Below are 25,303 nucleotides of genomic sequence, written 5' to 3'. Positions count from 1 at the left end.
TTTCTTCCGATTTCTAGATAGAAAACCCGATAAAGTATACTCGTGTATTCACCTACTATTTAGACCCTTGGACTCTTAATGTCGTAAGTTTCGTCACGCATTTTCTAAAAGTGGGACATTATCCAATTGTGGCTGACGTTATCGTTAGCAAGAAATTAGGTATCGCAACACGTGATCCTTTCAACAACCGCTCCGACTGCAGAAGAGAGTGCTATTGTATTATATTATATTGAATAACATTTCTGAAAAAAAGTTTGGGAAAATTTGGAGAAAAGTCTTTCTTTCGTCTCCATTCAAAACTGTTTCTACACATACAGCTCTTAAAAGATACTCTTTGGTTACCGCTATAATGTGAAATGAGAAAGAGTCCACTTCACAGCTTGTAACCTGATCATTCTATAACATGCTTCTTTATGTGAATCCTGTTTTTGGTCAAAGGAAAATAAAGTGTTAAACAGCGGGAGAAAACACTTCTATTTATATAAAAATTGTCTAATCGTCTAATTGTTTAAACACTGGTTTTTAATTTTCTGATTAAATTTTGAAAACTAGCGTGTAAAATTAATGCCGCATGTTAGAAGAAAATTTTATACACATTCTCGCTAAATATATTTGTGCCTTTCAATCCTTTTTCCTTTCCTCGTGGGCGATTATCAGCGAAATCCGAAGGTACGGACGGAGTTAACGTTGGCAACGAATATATAATAAGAGTGGCCACTATTATTTCGACACGCGGCTCTCTCGCGCGACCGACCCTTCTCCTCTCTTCTCCGCTGTTACAGGCCCCGCTTACGTAATTTTCTCAACTGCAGGAGTGCGCCGACGAAACGAAATTGAAAGTAAAGTAACCAAACGTTTCCCGTAGCGGCGTTCTGGGCCGCCGTTGAAATACGATGAGAAGCAGCGAGAGAAAAGTACCTTTCTTGGTGGGAAGTACCTTTCTACACGTGGGAAAAGAGAAGGAAGAAGGCTTCCTGCCCTTCTCACATCAGAAGGAAGTGGTCGTGGAGGAAACGAGAGGCACTCTCTTTTTGCCGAGTCCGAATAAACTCGCAACTTGGTGAAGGGTCGGGGTGTGCGCGTCTGCTGGTATCTATTAAATCCGAAAGTTGGTTAACCCTTCCAATATTATCGTCTCTATCCATTCGAGAGAGAAAGAGAAAGAGAGCAACCACAATTTGTTATGATGAGTTGTTTTCAAATCTGTAGATATTTCGTGATATCTCTGGAAACTTTTGGATAAATCAGTTTTGATAACGGAGCTATCTTTGATTATAAATGAAACGATTTATCTTATTTAAACAATCTAGAATATTGATCTCGAATATCGATCTAGAATATCGATCGAAAATAAACTAACTTAGTCACAGAAAAGTTTATCCAGTAATCAAAATATGCTATTAATGTGTAAGATCAATGATCGATTATTTTTCTGAGCTACTTTGTGTGACTTCGAGATGATTCACAGTAGGCGCTTGATCGTTTTACATTTCTCGGAATTTCACGGTGATCTTTCGATGAGTCGATGGAAAAACTCGTGCGCCAATGTCGTGTTGGCCCGGATGAATTCACGAGACGATCTATTTTCCCGCCGAGTCAGTCACTTGGCCAATCGCTTGGCTGAAAGCCACTTATTGCATCTTAGCAGCCTCTTCCTAACTCTCCGGACCTTGCTCCCATTTCACCGGGAGATAAAGAGGTAGGAACCGAACTAGATCTCTCCGCGCGAAAACAACTATTAAGCAAATAGCATTTTACGATGAAGATTCGATACTTCCGCCTGATGCTGAATCGATGACAGAAAAAAATGAAAAGAAAAAAGAAAATATAAATCAACTAGAATCTTGCGTGTGTCTCGGTAAATTCCTTTTTTTAAAAATATCATAAAGTTCTGCAAAAAGCAGCACTAAATTAAAAAAAATATGAATGCTAAATCTGTTAAAGAAAACTATTTTCTCTTTTCGAATATTTTCTTGAAGAATTTATTGAATTAATGCATACAGTTTTTAAAAAGTTACATTCCGACACGGCGCGAAATAAAATCGACTTTATTATAGGCTCGAAAAAAATGGCAAAAGCTATACAGACGCGATTTCATTATTGGAAGTTTCACCAATGAATATATTACAGTGCAATAACTTCGCTTTTTCTATTAGGCCTGTTCTACAATGTAAATAAATCGAGCCTTAGAGCGCTGCAATATCGCTGCCTTAAAACAATAATACGCATTTAAGGTCAATTTTTATCTTTGCAAAAACTCTCAAGAATGAGAAAAACGGTCTTTCGTTTTGGCTGATTAGTTTGCAAAAAAATTAGAAGAAAAACCAACTAAAACGGAGAAGAACGTGTGAGAAAGTTAACATGGTAATTTTCTTGAATAGGTGGATAGAGGATAGAGAAGAGAAAAAGAAGCAGAAAAGAGAATTTTAGAATATAATTCAGGTAAATTCGCAAACTCTTTCTGAAATTTCTCGGAGATGGTAACCAGTAGAGGAAAAGGAACCCGTGAAAAAATGACACAATGAGAGAAGAAGAGAGGATTGCACAGATTAATAAATCTTATAATTTGCACCTTGTAATAAGAATCCCTAATTTTCGATGGTCATAAATACCCTCGTAAACGAATCATAATACTAAATGACTTTAATGAATGACTGTTCTTCACTGTGTCAGTTTATGAGGAACACATAGAGAGAGCTATATACAAAATTTGAGCGAGGTTTAAATTCTTTTCTTGTCCTACGAGAAATTGAAAGTATCTTTTTGAAGTAAAGAATAAGAGGAAGTCGAAGATATATGTGTCATTTATTAAACTTTGAGTAAAATCAGTTTTATAGGTTTCGGCGTTTCCTTGGGGAATTGTACAGGTCAAACGTCAAACCTTTCTGTGTTTGAGGTTGCCTCCTACGGAGTTAAAAAAAGTTTCTTTGTTGCATACGTATATTCATTATACTTATCATAATTGCAAATATAGTACGACTTAAACAAAAATAAAGATTCGTTATTAAAAATAACAAATAGAGGACATGTATTTTTATATATATTATGTTTTAAGAAAATATTAGAGTTATGATATTAATAGTAATATATGTATATCTTACATTTTAATTCATCTTTTACGAAAATTTATTTCTTTTAATTAAGACTTTAGTAAGGCTCTCAAATATGTGAAATACATATTTAAATTTCAACGGGCTAGAAAGAACTAAACGCGGAAGTGCGTCAGTTTCAAAAATGTTTCCTTGAAATAACTAATGTATTATCATCCGCGTTTGACTTCTTTTAAAATTCGTTAAAATTTAAATATATATTTCTTTTATCTATTTATTTCTAAACTTGCAGATATATTTATATAAATATATTTTATAATTTGTTTCTTGAAATGTAATAAAATTTTTTTACGAAATGAAAACAATGCAACATAAGCTAACTGATAAGCGTTGAGTGCAATTATGACTGTTGCATTATTATTAACTTCTTAGTTTTTAAAACTTTGACGTAATCATTCCTCTTAAATTGTCTAATATTTACTACTTTTTTATTATATTTTATTATATTAATTATATTAAGAGAAAAAGAGAGAGAAAGAAAGAGGGGAGAAAAAGAAAAAGAAAATAAGAAAAGTTACATATTCAGGTAGCAAAAATAATCAAGTCATTGTGTAATTTGACCTCAAATGATTACTTTTTATCTGGATATAAGCAAATAATAGAAAAGAAAAATTCGCCTTTTTCTCATTTTGCCTTTGCAGTGTTTTGTTTCATGATCGGTTACTACAAATATCGCTTATGACCACATCTAACACTAATTGTAAGTTGGCCGAGGTTACATTTTACGGCGTTTTAGTCTCAGCTGGTTCTTTAGCTGTCTATAATTTTTCTATGGTTTTCTCGCGTCCGTTCAAGGCTGTTCTTCTTTTTGTTATGCGACATAACACATGATAATTCAATGTGAATTTTAGTGTCACATTATAGCCTATAAATTGAACATATATATTCATTCTCTGAATTTTGTTTTCAATTCTCTGATTTGTTATTTGTCATTTTTTCTCTTTGTCATTATACTTAACACACTAAAATAAAACTTAACACACAATATATGCTTTTGTAGATTATAAGTATATAATCAGTATAAATTTTAGTTAGAAAGTTAAGAAGAGCTTGATTACAATAGTTAAATATTTTTAACGCTGAAAAATTAATGTTTTACGTTAAGAAAACGCTAACAAATTATTTGTATACATTTTTATTTTCATTAATTAATAAAAACATATATTTTTGCGTAAAATGTTTACAATAATTATTTTGTTTCTTTCGAACAAAACAATAATAACAATCGGCTCTGACATTCTTTATAAAAGTAAGCTGTAAGTTGTAAAAGTAAATTTTCTTCACATTTTGTTTCTATTTATTAATATCTAATAATTTTCGAATTTTTTAATTGGAAACTGACGTGTGAAATCATATCGAAGTGACTTATTCAGATATCATTCGACTTTTCATCGTTACAAGATTATTATGATGAAACATAACTAGTTACGGAATGACGATTAAGAAAAAAGATAACTAGATAAAACATGTACTATGATATAGGACGTTGCATTATGAGAGCAATGAAACTATGAACAAAAATAAAGAGTACATTTAAGATTAAATAAGATAAAATTTATTAATGAAGATTTATTAATTAAGAATAAATATATACGTCAAAGCTAAGGTATACTAAGTTTGTTAGATTTAATTTATTGATATATATATATATATATATATATATATATATAATATACACATATATATATTTAAATATATAAATCTCTGTAATATTTTTATTACAGAGATAATTTTAAAAACTTTATTTACAAAATTCTATATAAAAAATGTAGTAATAAATGATATAATAAATTTGATATATAAAATTATAACTTTTTTAAATAAAAAAGATAAATTATATTACAAAAAAGCACATGTATACCATATCTAACAAAACATTTAGAAAGGCGCTCAAGTTTTAAATTAGATCTATATTACGTCCTATGTGAGAATTTAATCAGTTTTTTTTTCATTTCGCGATCTCGCTTCAACGCCACGTTTTTAACTGTGTCATTAGAAACAAGAAAAATGCTCGATGTAGAAGCAGAAAAATCCAAGAAATCAGATCCAACACAATGCCGAAATCTATTCTTTCGCTTCTGCGGCGACACGAAAGGAAAATTGTTCAACGGCGTCTTTTCGTCAATACGTGAGAACGATAAGTATTGTGACTATTCCACATCTCCTCCTTATCAGTGAGACTTTTAGGCGCAGTTATCCATACCGGGCGTTTGAATTTCCGAATGACCCAATTTCGTAACGGCGTTGTCGTACGCGACACGTGTATTGCACGCGCGTGTGCTGCAATTGCCCCCCGCGGATCGTCCGTGTTTTCCACATATGTTCCTTAAAGCTCGCTTATTATTAGTTCGATGCACGCATGCGATAACTTGTATTGTAAGGTACGAGACACCACGATTGAAAAGATGCCTTCTAATTTTTGACAAAATTTTTGGCAGATTTTTAAATTCCATCTCTAGTTGTTCCGAAACAGACAACGAGAGAGAAAGAGAGAGAAAATGCGCTATTTTTTGCACGTTGTAATATTATTTTTCAAGGTTTGATCTTGACTATATCCTTTTCGTGACAGAGATAGTCATTTCGCACGTTTCGAATTTTTATATTTATACTAGCAGGCACAAATAAAGAAATTACCATAAATTTTGCTCACGTTTCTCTTATCGATATTTAATGTAACGTTAAACGATGCGCGCAATATTACTATCATGTCTCAATAACTATTACTGATATCTTTTCATGTTTGGCTGACAATGAGATTAAAAAATTATTTTCTGGACATTCTTCCCGTTTAATGTACATCAATATTTCACACGTGCGCGCGTGTATGAAAAAACAATCGTATACTCATTCATATTTTATTATATGTTGAGATTAGAATAGTAGAGCTCACTTCTTGCGTGTGAAATTATATTATCTTCTGTCTTTTTTCCTCTTTCTCTCTTTGTACGTTGAAATAACTTTTTCTGGCTATAGTAGTCTGTACTTTATTTACATCAGCGTTAGAAAATGAAAGATATTTTATAAAAAAATCCAAAAAAAAGAAAAAAGCAGAGAAAAATATTGCTGTTATTTATTTTTTATTTATTTCACCTTACTCTTTAGATTATTTATTTTTGGTAATTTCATTATTGCGCAACACATTTATCTGTCACCAATTTTTCTATAGTCTTCTTTTCTTTGTATTCAGTTCTTTATGGTGTAATTTTTCACATATTATTACCTATTTAAAAGATAAAAGAAATTATTTCACATTCTTTTTTGTCAAATATAAACAAGAACAAATAGGCATTTAAAGTGTAAAATTTGAATTTCAAGCATGCCAAATTTTTAAAAATTTTTTCAAAAAATTGACAAGTAACAGTATGCAAATATCGGTATATAAATGCAAGTAACAAAGTTGCAAAGTAATTGGAGTTCAAGGAGTTTTTTTGTCTGATTTTCCATTACTTAAGAAAACTCATAAACATCATAACATTGCAACTATTGTTTTTCTAATCTATTTGTAAGTACTGTTTTAAAGTACTTACATTCCGTGATTTATGTAAATGCGTAAAAAGACTTTTTCTTGAAAAGCAAAAGTTCCTTGAAAAAAGAATATATATTCTTTGTTATATTTAGTTCAAAAATATGTATCTAGCATGCTTGAGATACTAATAGATATTACATATTTTACGACGGAGTTAATTTCTGAAAAACACAAGCTTTCAAAAATATTCTCCGATTGTCGCGAATACGCACCCCTTCCTTACGTGCGAATTTTCCGAATTTTATCGCATCTACTGCGACTTTGGTCTCCCCAAGGGTCTCCCTATATTATCGCTACCGCGTTAACTATATTACTTTCCGATTATTTCACAGAGAATGTCAAATCATCATGTATCCAAGGCCAGGCGTCTCTCTTCATCTTCCATCCGTCGCGTGTGCACTTTGCGTAGGCAAAACAACATTGGCAAGATGGCTTCTCGAGTGAGAAGAGAGGCCGGTGAGAGCGCCGGTAAAAGAATTGAGAAAAAAAAAAAAAAAAAAAAATTGAGAAAATTCTCTTCGCTCGCGCTACGTTCAATGTTCACGCGTGTTCGCCCTCGCGCACGATGCCGTGCGACACACGCGTGTGTGCACATGCCGATCGCGCTGCGTGCGTGCGTGCGTGCATGAATGCTCGCGCAAGCATTAGTGACGCATATAAGTGCGCACCGAGTGTAAGTAGGCCACGGTGCTTTCACACGATAAGACCTTATCAGAGGCGGCGTGCGCGTACAACGCCTTTGGTTCATATCGTATGCGTCTCTCTCCCCGGGTCGCCCGCCTATCCTTCCTGCATCTGTTGGCGCTGCCGCCCCCCTGGAGCTCTCCGACTGCGTCCTCATGATCTCGAGATCTCCCCTTCCCTCTCTTTTTCACTCACTTCATCTCTTTCACGCACACATATGTGCATCCTCTCTCTTTCTAATCTCTAAATCTCTCTCTCTTGGTAATATCAACAGATTATCCATTCCCTCTCCCTTGTGTTGTATATAGCGAGGATATGAAGAAGTATTTTTCTCTTTTTCGTTATCTATAAAATTCCTGTCTTTAAATTAGTGTTTCCGCGGTAAGATAATAATATGAGCATCGAAGGCACACTTATCTCTTTAAATCGCTGGGTCCACTTTGTATGAACGATAGAACGATTCTAGTTTATAAATACTGCGTTTATATGTATATATGTATAAAATTAGGAGATTTTTTAATTTATTAGAAAAGAGAGAGAGGGATAATATAAGGACATATTGATAATTAATTATCATTAATTAATTATTTTTATTTCAAAAGTAAAAATAAAATAATCTAGTTATTTTAAAATAAAAATAATTAAATTACGTCAACAATATGTGTGATATTTTAAAATAGTTTTACAAAGGGCATAAAATAAAAGATGGTCAGAAAACAAATTATATTTATGATATATTAAGATATAATAAGAAAATTTCGAAATCGATTGTCAGTCTATGTCTAATAAAAGTTTAACTTATACGATTGCAACCGAGGAGGAAAAAATTAAAGCAGTTAAATTAGAAACTAGAATAGAAATTGCGCCATATTTTAGAGAAGAAGGGTCAAACTTCGTGCAACGAATCTTATGTCCTTGTGTCTTGTATTAACCTTTACGAGATCAAAGACGTGGGATACGAAAGATTCATTGTTGTGTGCCGAATTATCACGCTTGACTTTTTTTGTTTTCGGTTATATTGGAGCATTTTCTCGATTTAGCCTATTGCAAAAAAGTCACATTCAGCCCAAGAGTGCAAAATAGTTTTGGCTGCAATATTTGAGATTTCATTTTCACTTTAACCCATTCAAACATAATTTAGAATCGGAACGTAACATAAAGCATTCTAAGAATAAAAGAACCGACTTTTACAAAAACTTGACCTTCTAGTGATTCATCTTTACACATTGCATACGTTGAACACATTTGTTAACTTTACTTTTATCTAAATTTTCTGCACTTTAATTTAAAATGAAGAAGAATATTGGAGGAGAAATTTATATTACTAATATTATTTTTTTATCGTTCAAGAGACAGTCTTGACTTAAAACGTAGAAATACGTAGATAAGTTTCTACATAACAAACGCTCATTATCCAGTTGAATTCACATGCCGATGCAATTTGCATTATTTCGTAAAGCTTGTATACGTATATATGTATATGTAAGAGAGAGAAATTTTCTTCGCACGAGCGCGACGAGATTTTCGCGCGTATCACGTCCCTGGACCGCATCGCGTTAACGCGACGTACAAATAACAATGTGAAGACCTTGAGACTGCAACGGTGCAAGGCATCGAGAGCGCGAAATGCTCGCGTAACGTTATGGCGTTACATAATAATGCGTCGTCGTGAATGCAACGTCGCGTCTGTCGCGCTTAAAAACGGGGCGAAAAAGATCAAGATCTCGCAAAAAAAAAAAAAAGCGGAAAGGTGCACGCGTGCATCAAACGTCTAATCACGCGCATGTGCTTGTGTCGAGTCAAGGTAACAGAAGATTGTAACGATCGATTTATCGTAGCCGACCGTTTTATCGCGCCGGGGCTGCTCTCAAAATATCAACAATTAACGCCGTTCTATTAACGAAAGCATGATTCCGTTCTCTAATCTCGAGTATGCAATGTACGCATTCTATATCAACAATAATAATCGATAGCGGATTCCCCACACGTGTCGCGGCGATGTGTTACGACACACACCCTAGAGAGAAATCGAGTAAATATCTTTTTATCTCGATGTGTAATATCGGTGACAAGGCGCATAATCATCGTGGAACACGTGGAATCGGTTAAATGTAACAGCGTGTTACATTTTTCTAGCGATAGCGTACAACATGTAATATATTATATATGTATACATATCTTTCTTCTCGCCACAGTGTATTTGCGTTTCGAGAGAGAAAAAATTCTTTATTTCTTTAAAATATTCCTTTGAAATTTTTCAACCGCGCTTTACTAAAGCTGCAGTTTTCTTTCTCCATCCATCGATTCCTCGTACGATAAAATATTACACTCGTGTCATATTTATTGTCGATAATCATCGCATCGTTCGAGAGAGTTTGCACTCTTTCAAATAGACTTTCTAGAAATATAAAAAAATAAGATAAGAGCAATAAGAGCACAATAACTCCGTTATCACGGAAAATTGCGATTGGATAAACGAGCGTATAAGCATATGGATGAGAAATGTAAAAAAATGCTGTTGCAATCGTTCACGCCGTCGTTATAAAATATTTAAAAATATTATGCATGTGGCGACAAGAAAGCGATTACAGAAAAGAAAGCCGCGATATGCGAACAACGCAGTTAGGAATGACCGTGAATCAATCTGTGACGTGATGCGAACTTGTGTGAATTGTGAGAATCTAATTATTAGTTACGCGAACGCTCGCTGCATAATTGAATGACATTTCGCCGCGATCAATCCTAATCTTTATCTCGCAAATGTTCCATCTTTCTATTGACATTACTGTTGACAGTTGCTCTTTTACATATATACATATATATCGAAGAAGATGCATATCTTCTCCTCTCTTTTCCCCCCCCCTCTCTCTAATCAATTATATGTATATGTAAATATGGTATCTGATCAGAGAGAGAGAGAGAGAGAGAGAGAGAGAGAGAGAGAGAGAGAGAGAGAGAGAGAGAGGGATGGATAGGAGAAAGAAAAACTTTAATTCTTGCGCATTTGATGCATGTTATATTCTATGATCTTCATAGTTCACTTAGCAGTAATTAAGAAAGAAATTAATGTATACGTGGTATTTGATTAAAGAGAGAGAGAGAGAGAGAGGAATGGCTAGGGGAAAGAAAAATTTTAATTCCTGCGCATTTGGTGCATGTTATATCTTATGATCTTCATAGTTCACTAATTAAGAAAGAAATGAACAAACGACAAAATTAATGTATAGAAATAATTTTGCGATACTCGTAGAAATGCCGCGCGTCTCTCCTCGATTCCTTGTCACTCGGATGCATCGGCGATGCACTCCGAGCGATGCAGCGCGATGATTGCGTCAACGCCTCTAACCGTCTCCATCGACGGTAGGAGAACTGTCGTTTCAGAAAGACGACCTCTTATGCAACCTCGTCGTTGTTTTTTTCCTATTTTTTTCTTACGGCGAGGCGCGCGTGCGCGCGTATTCTTCTTTGGAAAGTCGAGGTCTCGCGGCTTATTATCTGGCCACGTACGTGGAAAAGAGACCTTATCGTATACGTCGCCGACGCGCGCAGATTCGTCACGATCTCTGATGCTCCGTCAGCGCGCGACGTTTCGCGAAAACTTTCGCGATCGCGCAACTTTGCCTTTCACTTTCGGAATCGCATTGATTAATTAGCGTTGCGCTTTATCAATTACTGATATAATTTTGATATTTATTTTTTTTTTGAAGATATATATTAACTTTAAATCTGATAATTCGATTCGGAGCAAAAAATATGCAGAACGAAAAAGGGAAATGGGAGAGATAGGAAAAAGAGATTTTGAAAAAAATTAATTGAATATTTGTTGAGAATGTATCAATATTTAATTTATTTTAATGGTAAAATAATACATTTCTTCTAGTCATTTATTATTTATTATTAACGTCAGCTTAAAGTCCTCGTGTAAAATGCTATCACATTATATTTAAAAAAAATACTTTGATCGTGTAGATAAATTAATAAAAATATTTATCTTTTTCGCGACAATGTAAAAGTTACCAGGGATATTTCTTGGCAGGAAGCTAGTTTACGATTAACGCAAAATTTCGCGCAAAATGCCTTCCGGAATTCTTGCAAGCTTCGATTTTATTTCAAGGAGAGCTCGGGAGCGAAGTACTAGCATATATTTCTATCACTTATTGTACGTGCGAAGTAGAAGATTACCGCGTGGCATCAGTTGGGAGCCATTACTGCACGCTATTATTACGTTCCTCGCGCGATGATAGCACAATCGAATTTTCTTCTATCACGCGAGTTATGAGCTCTCGCGCGATCGGGGAATTTTGTCGAGGATCCGCCAAGATCGAATGGAATAGAGCGACCGACCGTCGCTTGGAGATGCAAGCGGGACACTCCAAGGTAATTAAAATCTTTGCGACGAGCGATTAGCGGATGAGTTTTTATTGACTGAAATAAGAACGGAGATGCGCGTGCGATAAAAGACGCGCGTGTACGAAGAACGCCGGGCGCGACACGTCTCTCTTACACGCTTAATAAAACGGCATAACGATGTCAGGCTTACGCAACCGGTTTCGCACGTTTTCAATTGTCTAAGACGTGTCGGGGTTCCAAACTGGGGCGTGAGGAAATTCTTGAGCAATAATATAATATAATATCTATTTCACGGCAGGGGAAACGAATATTAATATTTTCCAATTTATTTTATATTGATATCAAATGTTGTTTAAGGACGATGCAAGGAGATGCGGAGCTAAGAGTTTTGAAGCTGCAAGCGCAAAATTTGCTCCGATTTAATTTTCAATTTAATTCGACGTAGTAATTTTTTTATTTATTTAATCTCTGTGCCATTTACTTTGTTAATTGTGAAAGAGTACAAGTTCACTTTTTTCGCAATTTTTGTTACACATGTAACTGATGCCTTGTCAATGTGCGTGCACCGTCATCGTGCCGGAGGTGCTTGTTACAAAGAGAAGCGCTTTTGTCGCGACCTAAAGCCACACATTCGCTCGGCGAACGAGCTCGGCATGCTGATATTTTGCAAGACGCGCAAATATGTGCATAAATAGATGTACCCATCTTGTAATCATTACGCGAATAGTTCCGAGACGCTCATCCTCGACCGTATCTTTTCACTTCGCGAAAGCGGGAGGGCAATGAAATCGGATTATCTCCTTCGCGCATGATCAACTTTTTCTCGAATTAATGATTTAATAAGAGCAATTTTAAACGACGGTATACCTCTTCGTCTATTCTAGCGCAACAGGTGCAACTTGAAAAAAATTATAAAATATTCGCGAGCTTTTGCTTTCGTCGGCTGATCTTAGATTGACAATGATTTCGATTCTCGAGGTCGCCGCGGAAATCGCGGATTCGATCGGCGCGAAAGCGTAAATAAGTACCCATCAATGCTAATGACGAGCGCACACGCCCGTGTGCAACCTTGTTCTTATTTTAGAATCCACTCGTATTTTTCCGCGAAAAGGTGTTACCGCCTTTCATTAAACGCTACGCGACAAAAAGCGCTGCGCTTTGAGACGTCCATGAATCCTTTCGCCTGATTATCGGATCAGTCCGACACATACTATGTGTATTTTTTTCCCTTCTACCGTGTGTAAAAAAACCACATCATAATTGTTACATCAAACGGCATAACTCGCAGTCATATTTTCAAAACTGTGTGATTTTGCAATAGGTGTTTATGCACAGAGACAGAGCTTAGTTACTGATCATAATCAACAATATCAATGATTTAGATTCTCGTAATTCTCTTAATTCGGAGAAATTCAGAGTTCGATGATTAACAGAGTTGTTATTTGATATATAGAAGATTTATTATGTATGAAATATGTATGTTTAATCACAAATATCTCGTAGTTCTTTTAAACCTAGATGTTTTGCTGTTTTCTTTTTGTTTCTCTTTTATTAATCAATCTTTCCTTTTTATTTTTAAGAGATACAATAGAGATACTCGCTGTTTCCCCGATCGTTCTATACAAGAGCAAGGCGTAGTACGCCTAGTTAACGTGCGTAACGCGCGCGCGAGACTCGCACAAGTGTGAAGTGGCAACCTTGAAACTCTGGGCACCACCTCCACCTTCGTCACTTCCATCAACCGCACCACCTCTATCTCTCATGCGACGGGCAGGCGGACCGACAACCGGTAGCAATACCAGCAGCAGCAGCAGCGACGGTAGGTTCAGCAGTATAACGTCTAGTAGAACAAGAGGAGAAAGGGCAGGCAAGAGTATGGCGTTGGCGGAGTGAAATAAAGGTTCTCTCCACACACATACACGCGCGACCCTTTCCTTTTCCCGCAACCTCCCTTCCCCTGTCCTCCCTCTCGCTCTCCCTTCGGTACCTCTTGATCGTGCAAACGCGGGAAGCAACAAACCGGATTCGCAATAAAACGAATCCCATCTCGAAATGCGCGCGAGACCAACTTCGGAAGATCTAAACCTACACACGTTTAAATTGGATCTCTCTTTCTCTTTGCTTCTCCTCTTTCCGCGCCCTCTCTTTCGCTCTCGTCGTCCCGGCTATCTCTTAACGTGCTCCCCCTTCGCCTTTCGCGACCTCCCTTTCTCCGAGAGATTCACTCGCCCTGTCTCTTTCGCTCTTTGGCTCGAGTGAAAGGGACGCGGAAAGAAGGGATGACTGAACCCGCGTTGTGCACTGTGAGAAAGGTGCAAGTACAATCGTTGTCGACCGCTTCGTTCGGACGAGGGCAGTTAGAAAGGACCGGAGAAGAAAGAAAGAGAGGAAGAGAGATTGAAAAAAAAAAAGATTAATAAAAAGGACTAGCGAGATAAAAAGAAGGGAGCAGAATTGGAAGTGGAGTGTCGAGAGGAAGGGTGAAATAGTCTCACGAGAGAAAGATCAGGGTGAATTGTGCTGTTTTCAAATATTGTCACTTAATTTCTCTCTCTTTTCGACGCATTTAATGGCAATATTTTATTTGCGGAAACAAGGAAGGGATTTAGATATTCATATTTTCATGATAACAGTGATAACAGGGTCCTTCCATTCCATTTCGACTGACAAATTTGTAAAAATAAAGCCAGCGATTATAGGACTGTGTCTAATTATAATTATGTATGAGTCAATGAATTAAGAGTGTTTGTTATTCTAGACTGTAATAAGGAGACTAGGAATAACACTGAAAATCTTTAAACAGTTAATTTAATTATAATATATTGATAATTATAATATTGATTTAATTACAATAATTGATTTAATTATAATAATATTAAACGATTTCAAAAATTGCGATATTTTTATATTGTTAGGTAAAGCGAAACATGGATTGGATTATATTTTATAATTTAATTAAAATTTTTAATATTGAGAAATTGATTAACACGCACATACATACACACAAATATTTAAATACTTATTTGTGATTATTCAACTTTACATTTTAATTGAAAAATTTTCGATAATAAATAAATTGAGAAAAATGACAATAGATGGAAACAGATGGAACGAAAATTTCAGAAAGCGAACGATCGTAAGATCGTGTCGTTTCAAAAAGCCGTGGCTCAGAATCTCGAAAGCGTAAACACACCACGGGGTGGAGGGCGGGGAAGAGCAAAGTGTTTAATTGCATGTGTGCCGAGGCATCGAGAGAAGGAGGACCTTGCACGATTCTCTATCTCCTTCTTTCTCCTCTTTTTCGCGCATATGATAAACAGCAGCCACACATCCCTACAGCGATTACGCAACGTCTACGCTTGGCCTTCTCTCGCGTACCGATTGTAAATTAGACCGCATCATAAATAAATAAATAGCGCGCAGACGGCGTCACCGATCGTCGTTGAATAAATCGACAATATAGATTCATGGCTGTCGGAGAGAGGCGTGATAATTATACGCAATTAATATATTGCACGAGTGATAGCGCGGTGTGCAAATATTTGCGCGTATACGCAAGCGTGAGAAACGGCGACGCTTCTTCCGGAAATAATGCGCCTTATTCGCTCTCTTGCTGGTATATACATATTGTACATACGTGACTCTGCTCTCGACTCGATGTATTATTATTCATCGATAAATCATTTCGCGCTCGCGCAATGATTGATATTTATTTTTTAATTTTTTTAAAATTATTTCGAATGCGCGCGGTCGAGGTTTTATTCGAGGCGAAACAGAGACACAAAAACATCGATTAATCGTCGATACCGGGCGCGCTAATCTTCAGAAATCTGTGTATACGAGGGATATTATCTGTTCGTAAGTCTATATTTGCCCACAAAAGGTCATGGATTTCTCATCGATAAACGATTAAATGATTGGTCGAGCAGTTGACATTTTTCACGGTTATGCGAAAAGGGTAAATCTCCCGGATTGGCGAATATTTATTAATCGAGTCAATTCGAAGGTAATCAACAACAACCGAATTAATTAGCAATGAAACATTTCATGTAATTAAAGACACATAATCTATTGTATTATTCGATCATTTTATTGTTATTCGATACGCGTTGAGCTTCCCATATACATAAATCAAATTTTACAATTGTGTAAAGATCTTTTAGGCGATGAAACACATTATTTTTACTAAAATAATCCTGCACTAATACATTCTCGCATTTTTATTAAGTAATTTAAACTCGTATTTTATATGAATTAATAGAGATTTGCACAGACATAAATCTAAAAAATTAATTAAGAAGTTATGATGTCAGACGTGTGATGTCGCAGACATTCCTGAATGCTTATTAAATTTATTAGGTATACAACATCTGGTTAAGGATTTGAAAAAAAAGAATCAAACAAATTTTGCGATTCAAATGCTCGATTCATCAGCTGTTTTCAGCTATTTAGAGATGAGAACGCGAAGGAGGAAGAGCATGCTGAGAAGGCGTCCCATCAGCTGTTCCACGACCTCCTTTCTACGTGGCCCTCGAACGAAATTCGTCTGGTTCGCGCTAAGTATAGCTGTTGATCGCGTTGCTGCAATCATATCATACGTATCACAGTTTCACCGACGACGAACGTCGATGACGATCCATCGATGGCGGAAAAAGTGAAGCTGCTCATTAAGTCGCGAATTACAAAGCGCGGCATATGCAAATTGTCAATTAAATAATCTGAGAATTCAATGTTCACGCGCATATATATTTAACGAATGGCACGTGCGTATATATTTGTGTGTATTTCAGTCGACTTGCATAACACATTTTTTCAGCTGACCCCGTCGCGACTCTCGTTTCAAAAGACAATCGCGCGACTTCAACGACGGCTTTGTTACATAAAATAACGACAATAAAGTAGTACATTTATCGATATACGTGCTTCCGTCTCATCCTTCGACGTTCGCGCTTTCTTCGCGCAATCGCGTTCTCATATCCGACGATTGATAATTAATAATCCTCTGTAACGCGTGATTTAACTCTTATATATACGTACGTTTGTCGGAGTTTGATGTCGTAAGCTAGAATTGAAACCGATATAAAATATCGCTGACTTTATTTCTCTCGTCGGTGCCGATAAACGTGAGAGCGCGGAGATTATTTTTGTGCGCCCGCAGCATCGAAATCTTTCGAGTTTTACCGAAATTATACCGGTTCCGAGGCCTTACTCTACGTTTGATTGCAAAGTACGTGTTCGCCGATCGAACGAAAACTTCACATTTCCTGGCGAACGGAGTAACGGACATTAAACCGACCGTGTTTACCGTCGAATCGTTCAAGCATTTCGCGATCGATCGCTCGTAAAACGCCGTCGCAACGGGTGACCAACATGTATATATCGATATAATTCCTGATGAGATCTTTATGAGACGCCTCTGCATTTTTTGAAAAAGAGTGCAAATACGAAAATAAAAGAGAGAGAGAGAGAAAGAAGAACAGAAAAGAGAAAGGAAGAATGGATGGAAATGTTGTACAAAGTTATGGGAGAAAGGCGCGAGAAAGGAAAGACCAGAGTGATAAAACGATCGATCTGTTGTTTCGTGAGCGCTTGAAGATCATGCGCCGATTGATTCTTGCGATGCGCGCAAAAGGTGCAAAGAGAATGCAAATTATAAGAGACGAGAAAAAAAGAGTTTTGTTACAGAATGTACATTTTTGCCTTCAATTTTCACGTATCTAAATTATCGAGTATTTCTGCATCTGAAGAATAATGTTGAAAAATGCCATTCTTATAGACAAACACTAAGAAAAAGATTTTAATTTAGTAATTTCATAATTTCGATAGTGAATTGAAAAAAAAATTATTGTATATTCGAGAATGGCGGATGATTAATATAAAGATAATATACAAATAGAAGAGATACAACAATAATATATATTGCGAGTAATGTAAAAAGAAAAAAAGTGAATAGAGATCGATGAGTTGGCAGTTTAAGAGAGGACATTACTTAAAGCATTATAATAGCAGACTAGAAAAATGGTAGAGAAAAGGAAGCATGGTCACAGGACGTAGGAGTGGCGATAGTTCACCAATGCTGAGTTAGAAGGAAAAAAGATGTATAGAAATGGGAAAAGATGGACGAAATGAGGAGGCGGAGTAAGAAATTGTACAGACACAGTTATGGAATCCATGCCAAAGTGATGATCTAAAAGAAAAAAAAATGGAAGAAAAGCAAAGGATCCAAAATGGAAAAGATAAAAGGGCGGAGTAAAAACAGCACAAATATGAAAGATGAAAAGAAACGTGAGGAAAAGAGAACAAACGGAGATATCGTGGAAGGAATACAGCAGGAAGTTCTGAAGGACACACGAGGGATCAGGAAGAAGGTCACACGATAATCCTTGCAGCCTTTTCTCTTTTTCTCTCTCTCTCTCTCTCTCTCTCTTTCTCTCTGTTTCTCTCTCCTTTCTCTTTGGTTCTATTCTTACATATTATGCGCACAGCTCTTATATTACACCATTGCGGCGACGAGGAGTGTCTATTTCGATGTGTCTGAATGACGAAGACAGAAACATAGTACATAGACTACTATATAGCTTAGTGTGCGTATATTTCGCGTACGCTAGAGCGATATTGAGAGAAAGATAAAGGAGATGGAAAGAAGAGAAGTTGTGTGGGAGAAAGAGCGAATCAGAATAGATGAAAGGGCGTGAGAGAAAGAGGGAGAGGGGGAGAAAGAAAGAGAGAGACAGGAAGGCAGCAACGAAGAATCATACTTCAATAAAACGGACAGAGACCAGAGAGTATGCTCTTATCGTGACGCGCTTGTGCATGTGCATTCTGACAACGCACGTAAGCCATCACACGCGTACACGCACATGTATGTAATTGCTCGTACGTTACAGATATATACTCGTATATACATATAAATATATATAATATATATATAGATAGATAGATAGATAGAGAGAGAGAGAGAGAGAGAGAGAGAGAGAGAGAGAGAAGAAAGAAAAAGAGAGAAAGAGAGAGCGACACCTCACCAATAAGACCTAGGCAAGAGAGCTATTTGTAATGCAATAGTGAGAGTACCAGTGGGGAAAGGAAGAGTGGAGGAAGGTGGTGGTAGGTGGAGGTGCTTCTAGTGGGGGAGAAAGAGCGAGAAAGGAAGAACGGGAGATAGACGGATGCAGAGAGAGAGATAACAAAACTGAGGAAAAGAGAGAGAGAGAGAGAGAGAGAGAAAGAAAGTAGCTCTCGACGAAGAACCAATACTACGATCCCTTTATAAACGGACTCACGGACTCGCTAAGGCCTCCTCCTCACTGGACGCAGAATATATCGTCGTGAGTTCTCGATGAAGAGAGACGCGCTTTACGGACCCTCAACCCTTTCTGAATTCGCTTGTAAACCCAAGGGACCCACCTGGCCTCCTCACTACCACTACTGATTCTCCACACTGCTGCTACAACTACTACTGTCACCGCTGCCGCCACCACCATTACGGACCACGTCGCTACACTCATTGGACACGTTACAGTATCGCTGATGTGCCACCACTACCAAGGTACCGGGAACCACCACCATCGCCACCACCTCCTGCCGACCGTTCGACTCTACCTCTCTTCGCGCTTACCTAGGACCAGACAGAGAAAGAGGGAGCGCAAGCGAGAGGGAGAGTGAGAGCAGGAGAGAGAAAGAAAGAGAGAGAAAAAGAGATTGAGAGAAAGAGAGAGGTAGAGAGAGAGTGAGAGAGGGTCTTGGCTTTGCGCAAAAGTTACGACGGCGCGAAGAGCAGTGAGACACACCGCGGAGACCGGAAGAGAACCCTCTCTTTCTGAAGAAGTCTTCCGACAAGAGGAGCGAAAGAGAGAGGAAGAGAGAGAGAGAGAGGAAGAGAGAGAGAGAAAGAGAGAGAAAAAAAGCAAAAAAGAGGGTGGTCAAAGAGGAGGACGAAGAGAGAGAAAGAGAGAGAGAGAGAGAGAGAGAGAGAGAGAGAGAGAGAGAGAGAAATAGAAAAGAAGACAGAAAAAGAGAAAGAGGGAGAAAGAATGACAGTAAACATACTCGCAGAAAACATACGTCAGTTCTAATCGAGAGTGTCACCGTTTGTGCGAGCGCGGAAGTATGTTACGGACTATCGCGAATAAAACTGACAACAACAAGCATCCTCACACGCTATCTGTGAAGACACGTGCTGCGCGATCCAAGTGTCATCTCTTCGAACATCTCACGGGATCAGCTCGATCGGATTTCCAATTGAATCACCTGTGACCTGGGACGATCTTTCGACGTGAAAAATCATCCCCTTTTCGGGCAGCGCCTTTCGTCGTGTTGTCATCTTCGAGTTATCAGTTTTAAGAGTGACATATTTAAATATACTACTCGTGACACGTGTTCGCTCGCACGTGTTTTCGTCGGTGCACGTGCATTTCGATCGGACAAGAGGGAAGAGACCCGAGAAAGGTGCTTGACAGTTCCAGCTTGCGTGTCAAGACTTGGCGCTGTCTTTCGAAAGTTTGCTCTGGTCCTGGATGATCGACGCTTGTCAGTCGAGAAGAGGTACAAGGAAGTGAAAGAGGAGCAGTGGAAAGAAAGAGGAAAAAAAAGGGCAAGAAGAGAAACCCGAGGAAGAGGAAGAAGAGAGGAAGAGAAGAAGCAGAAGAAGCCACGAAACAAGCGGAGACCAGGACTTCGCCGCACGTTCGCCGCTTACGTATCAGCAAGAGCGGGCCGCGTTGTGTAAGAGCTGAAAGTAAAAGTTGAAACCGCCGTGACTCGAGCTCGCGGGAGCGCGTGCTGCGCGCGCTAAAATCCGATCCTACCTCCCGTAGAGTGTACAGCCGAATATCTCTTGCCTCTCTCTTTCCGCCCTTTCCCGTCTTTCTCCGGTGACTTTTGCATGTGCTCTTTCTGCTAAAGATAACAGAAGAGACAATAAGAGGAAGTGAAAGAGAGAAAGAGAGTGCGCGCGTGTGTGGTGTATGTGTTGTATGTGTTTGCGCGTCCGGATTATTCGCATAATCACGGACGCCTCTTCGACGCCCTTGACGAGGAACTTGCCGGGGAGGACGTGGAGGATCTATCCGTGAAGCCGAAGAGGGCGTGCTAGGGAAAGAGCACAAGCAGAAGAGAGAAGAGAGACGGCGCTCTCCGTTCATTGCGTAACGACGTTTTCTAGTCCGCTGCTTCGCGAAATACGTTCGCGCGGTATTTCGCTCGCGCGCTCGCTCGCGGAGGAGGTGTATCTGCGCGCGTGGTGTTGACGAGACGTGGTGGTTTCGTCCGTCGACGACGTCGTGGTCGTGATCGAAAAACGCGAGTTGTGCAGGTGGTAACAGCGCTAGAACGTAAGCGATGGAAAGTAATCGCGCGTTTCACTCTATCCAGCGCGAAACGCGAATGTTCAAGGTCGCCATCGCGGGTATATCCCACCGATAATCCCTCCATTTCCGGAGTTACTAGAGAGTGATCTTTATCATCCTCATCATCATCATTATCATCATCGTCATTGTCATCATCAACTGGGTAGCACCACCGCGGTGGAAGGACTCGACGCGGTATTCGCGTGCGAATTTAACCTGTCTCTCTCTCTCTTTCTCTCTCGGTTCGCGATCGGCAGCGCGCTCGCTTTTACCTCGCCGCCTCGTCCGGGCGCAAGAAGTTTCGCAAAAGGGATTACAACACGCAGAAGAGAAAGGAGACAAACAGACGGAAAGGGAGACGCGGAAGGGAAAAGGACAGCGAAGAAAGAGAGAGACAGACCAAGACGGAGAGGGAGACAAGGAGCAGGAGGAGGAAGAAGAGGAGAAGGAGAGAGGAACATACCGCGATACGACACCCGTGTGCGGGAAAACCGTAGGAGAAGGACAGGGGATCTCTCTCCCGCGGAAGACGGGAATCCTCGCGAGCGTCGCGTGGTACGACGACGAGGACGAGGAAGGCCGGAGGAAGAGTCGGAAGGCTCTCTCGGAACAAGGAGAAAGAGGCGGAGAGGGCAGACAGACCGTGTAGGACGGGTCTGAAAGACGATCCGGATGTGGCGAGAGCCGCTCGCTTTCCGCTCTACCGCTCTCCCGTCGATCGTTACCGACATTGAATTCGAGGAGGAGAGTGTATCGCCGTCGTTGTCGTCGATATTGTTGGCACGCGAGAAATTTGGTAAAGCCGCGAGAAAAGTGCTCGTTGGAGAACCGCGACTATACGGGGGTACGGGAGACACACGTACACACACGACCGAGCGGAATTAAAAGCGCGTTTAAAAAGGTTAGCGGGATAAAAAAAGGCGCGCGCGCGAAAGGATAAGAGAAAGGAATAGGAGCCACCTCCGAGTCCTTGAGAGTACCCAACGGGTAAAAGTGCCGCGCGCAGAGAGCCAGCCGGTTGACCCTGGACAGTCAACGGAGCAGACTTCGCGAAAAAAGTTCTTCGTATATGTCGTCGCCGTCATCGTCGTCGCTCTTCATCATCCGCGAATCTGCTCGCTGTGCGCGTCGGTCTTAGGTGAATCCATCTCGGACGATCGTTTTTCATGTACGTATAGTGTGCGTGCGAGAGGCAAAACCACGTGTGTGCGTAATAATCGCGAAAGAGCAGCCGGACGGAACGCGATGACAAGGAGGATCGGGAGAAACAGCTGATCGCGAAGGGATACAACCGCTGAAAATCATCCGACCTGAGATTTTTTCGATTCTCGATTTTCCTCGTTTAAGAACGCGTCTTCGCGCAAAGTGTAAAGTGCGAGATTACGAGTCAAAGTGTCGGCCGATTTTTCTCTCGACAATCCGAGTATTTGGAGTACCTATTCGTGAATTTGAGTTTCTCTTTCTCGACGTCGCCGCTGCTGATCAGTTTCTCTCGTGCTCTCACAGTGGGTGTGATACATGCCGTGGAATATCAATGTACGTCACGTGTTCGCAGCGTCGTTTACGTTGCCGCTGTCACGGGATCTCGGCTCGTCGTCGCCGGCTCGAAAGGAGGATGCCTCCACCTGATTCGACCAGATAGTCCCGAGGGATATATACATATATATATATATATATATATACAAATAACGCAACGCGTTACTCACCCTGGATACCATAGCCGATCGCACGTCGCAGAAAAGCAGAAAAAGCGCAAGGTGAGAGAAATAAATCACATTATTGCATAATTCGTTTCTTTCTTTTCGAGAATCTATTCTTTTTCTTTTTTTTAAGAATATCGAAACAGCCTCAGTTGACTCGCGTCTTTCTGTCGCGTTAATTACTCGATAGATTCTCGAGTAAAGTCTGGGTTGCAAAAAACGATTGAGAAATTAGCCACATGTATCGCCGCGGTTTGTTTCTCACGCCAGCGATATGTTTTACGCTTGTATATCAGCAGCCAAACTTAACGTAAACAATCGACAGGTGCTGCACATGTATCTTATATTGTATCGACAAGTGTAAGGTAAACGCCTGTATATGCTACAAGTTTGTTTCTCACGGTGGTCATGTACCGCCGATATATATGCGACAGTGAACGTGTCAATTTCACGTTATGCATTCTGGCGAGTCGAGAACGATCAACGTTCGAATATGTCATTTTCGGATGGAGACTTAGGGACAAATTAAAGCTGCGCGAATGGAACAACTTTGATGATTCCATTATCGTCGATGTCTAATATTTTCATATTACGTTGCAAAGAGATGGATCGAATAGAGTGAAGGAGAGTAATTAAGGATAAATTGCGCTGCGACCTCTCGGGTTAAATGCTCTTGACTCGATCTATCTCTCTCTCTCTCTCTCTCTTTATCTATCTATCTATCTCTCTGTTATTGCTGGCATCCGATATTTCGATAGTATAGGTGAGTTCGCGCTGTTAGCTCGAGCCCGGGGTTAAGGATGATCGATGATATAATGTTGACACAAGCGTTGGAAAATGTTTGCGGCCACTTTTACGGATATGATAGGATAAAGTGAAAAAATACAGGTATATCGACCCATCGGTGACGACGATCGACGTTTAGTTTACGCGATAGCGATGACTCTTGACACGATTTTCGTTTTCGCCGATACCGGATTTCCGTTCCGCATTCACGTTCGAGTCTTCCCCATGTCCTTATCGTCGGCGACTTATTATCGTGCATACTTTTGTATCAGCGAAACGGTGAAATCTACGATATAATGAGGCAATTGTCCCCCGACGACGCGGTGAACTAAAAACATTCCGATTCGCGATCGGATGTAAGAGAGTGTAAATTAATGCGGCGACGTAATTGGTAGCAAAAACGCGAGAGCCGGCGAGGCCTAGAATATCGTGCCGCGAGGGACAGGTAGATGGATTGTGGCGAACCGCGCTGACAATGGGAAAATATGATCGGTTAGGTGTATACGCCACGAAACACATCGAGTGACATAGTTATTGCTTGTTAAAAAAAAAAGAAAGGAAAAAAACTGTTTTTCTCTCCATCTGTGAAAGCTCTCTGTTGAGCAATATCCGCTTAGACGATAATTAGCTTCGCTAAGCCAACGAAGTGCGAATCTTCGTTGCCTGTCGCGCGGATATTTATTTCGTCGCGTAATTCTAATAGTTCGCGAGAAAGAAAACGAAATATTGTCCGACGAATACGTAAGTATAATGTGTATACGATCGTAGAGAAGGTTGTTTTTTTCTCTTTCTCGCATAACTCGATGCGTTTTTACGACCAGAAAAAGATGCATATTATTTAATATTAGCACAGGCTTAAAAAAGAATCTACTATGTTGCCAAAACATGCTAATAATAAACTGCCGATTTGTGCCGAATGCATTCTCGACGAATAACCGTGTTATATTAATCTCATTTTTATCTATCTCGATAGATTTGTAGAAATTTTGAAAGCATCTGGCGATATGCCGGCTAATTTATTTAAAGTTGTGTCTTGGAAAACAGGAAAGCAAGAAAAACAGGAAACGCGAGTAAAACCGTTCTAAGCCGACGCGAATAAAGCACGCTTAATATTATACGTAGCTATAAACTCTCTTTCGCACGAGAGAAGGAAGATAGGAAAACTTCTTTCTGAGCATAATAATTCAAGTTCACAGCGGTGGTCGCGAATTATTATGGACAAGCGTTGTGTAACCGTCTTTAAAGAAAAAAAAAGAAAAAAAAAAGAAAAAAAAAAGAAAAAAGAACGATGAGCCGCTCCTCGCGCGAGACCAATGCGGTCATCAATAGCTCAGAATGACGAATCGCAGAGAAAAAGCGATCTAGTCAAGGTCGCGTCATCGAAAGGTGCCTTTGCGTTCGCCATTTCGCATTCATCTTGCCATTATCTGTCGGAGAGTTCGTATATGTGGCATTTCTTATGTAGTGCACATAGTGCACATATTGAACATATAGAGATACATAATATGCAGTGAATATGTATATCGCGCATTCCGCGAACGCGACAGAAATCATGTGCCGCCGGAAAGGCACCTCCGAAAAGGTGAACCAGTCGAAATAAAGTCGGGTTTCCGCAACTTTTTTTTTTGCACGCGTCGCTCACACGCGCGTTTCTCTTTTCTCGAACACAAAAATAATTTCGCGGTGTGAGAAAGCTTATTCCGTAAGCGATAGTTCTCATACAAATGTTCTCTTCCTAAAATACAGCCTTATAGTAACGCGTACATAAAAAAATTAATAAATTATTTATAGAGATTCAATGTT

General features: G+C 39.2%; 1 protein-coding gene and 2 long non-coding RNA genes across 4 annotated transcripts in view; 1 reads left to right on the top strand and 2 right to left on the bottom strand.

Annotated features, from left to right (window-relative positions):
- Positions 1-25,303, bottom strand: part of LOC145932522 (uncharacterized) — a 147,668-nt gene that overhangs the window by 106,758 nt on the left and 15,607 nt on the right. The window lies entirely within an intron of this gene.
- Positions 15,740-19,091, bottom strand: LOC145932523 (uncharacterized). Its single transcript, XR_014424715.1, has 2 exons — positions 18,951-19,091; positions 15,740-16,251 (listed from the first exon to the last, which is right to left on the bottom strand). It is a non-coding gene; the product is annotated as an uncharacterized LOC145932523 (long non-coding RNA).
- Positions 22,060-25,303, top strand: part of Ken (zinc finger and BTB domain-containing ken and barbie protein) — a 36,989-nt gene continuing 33,745 nt past the window's right edge. For both annotated transcript variants that reach the window (XM_083031510.1, XM_083031509.1), the window contains exon 1: positions 22,060-22,771. The gene's annotated coding sequence lies outside the window, so the exon portion shown is untranslated. The remainder of the gene's footprint in view (positions 22,772-25,303) is intronic.

Source organism: Prenolepis imparis, unplaced genomic scaffold (genome assembly GCF_030444845.1).
Source record: "Prenolepis imparis isolate NDT839.2.m4 unplaced genomic scaffold, iyPreImpa1.0 SCAF_2, whole genome shotgun sequence".
Taxonomy (NCBI): Eukaryota; Metazoa; Arthropoda; class Insecta; order Hymenoptera; family Formicidae; genus Prenolepis; species Prenolepis imparis.
The sequence above is the reverse complement of the archived record's forward strand: the minus strand, read 5'-3'. Positions and strand labels throughout refer to the sequence as shown.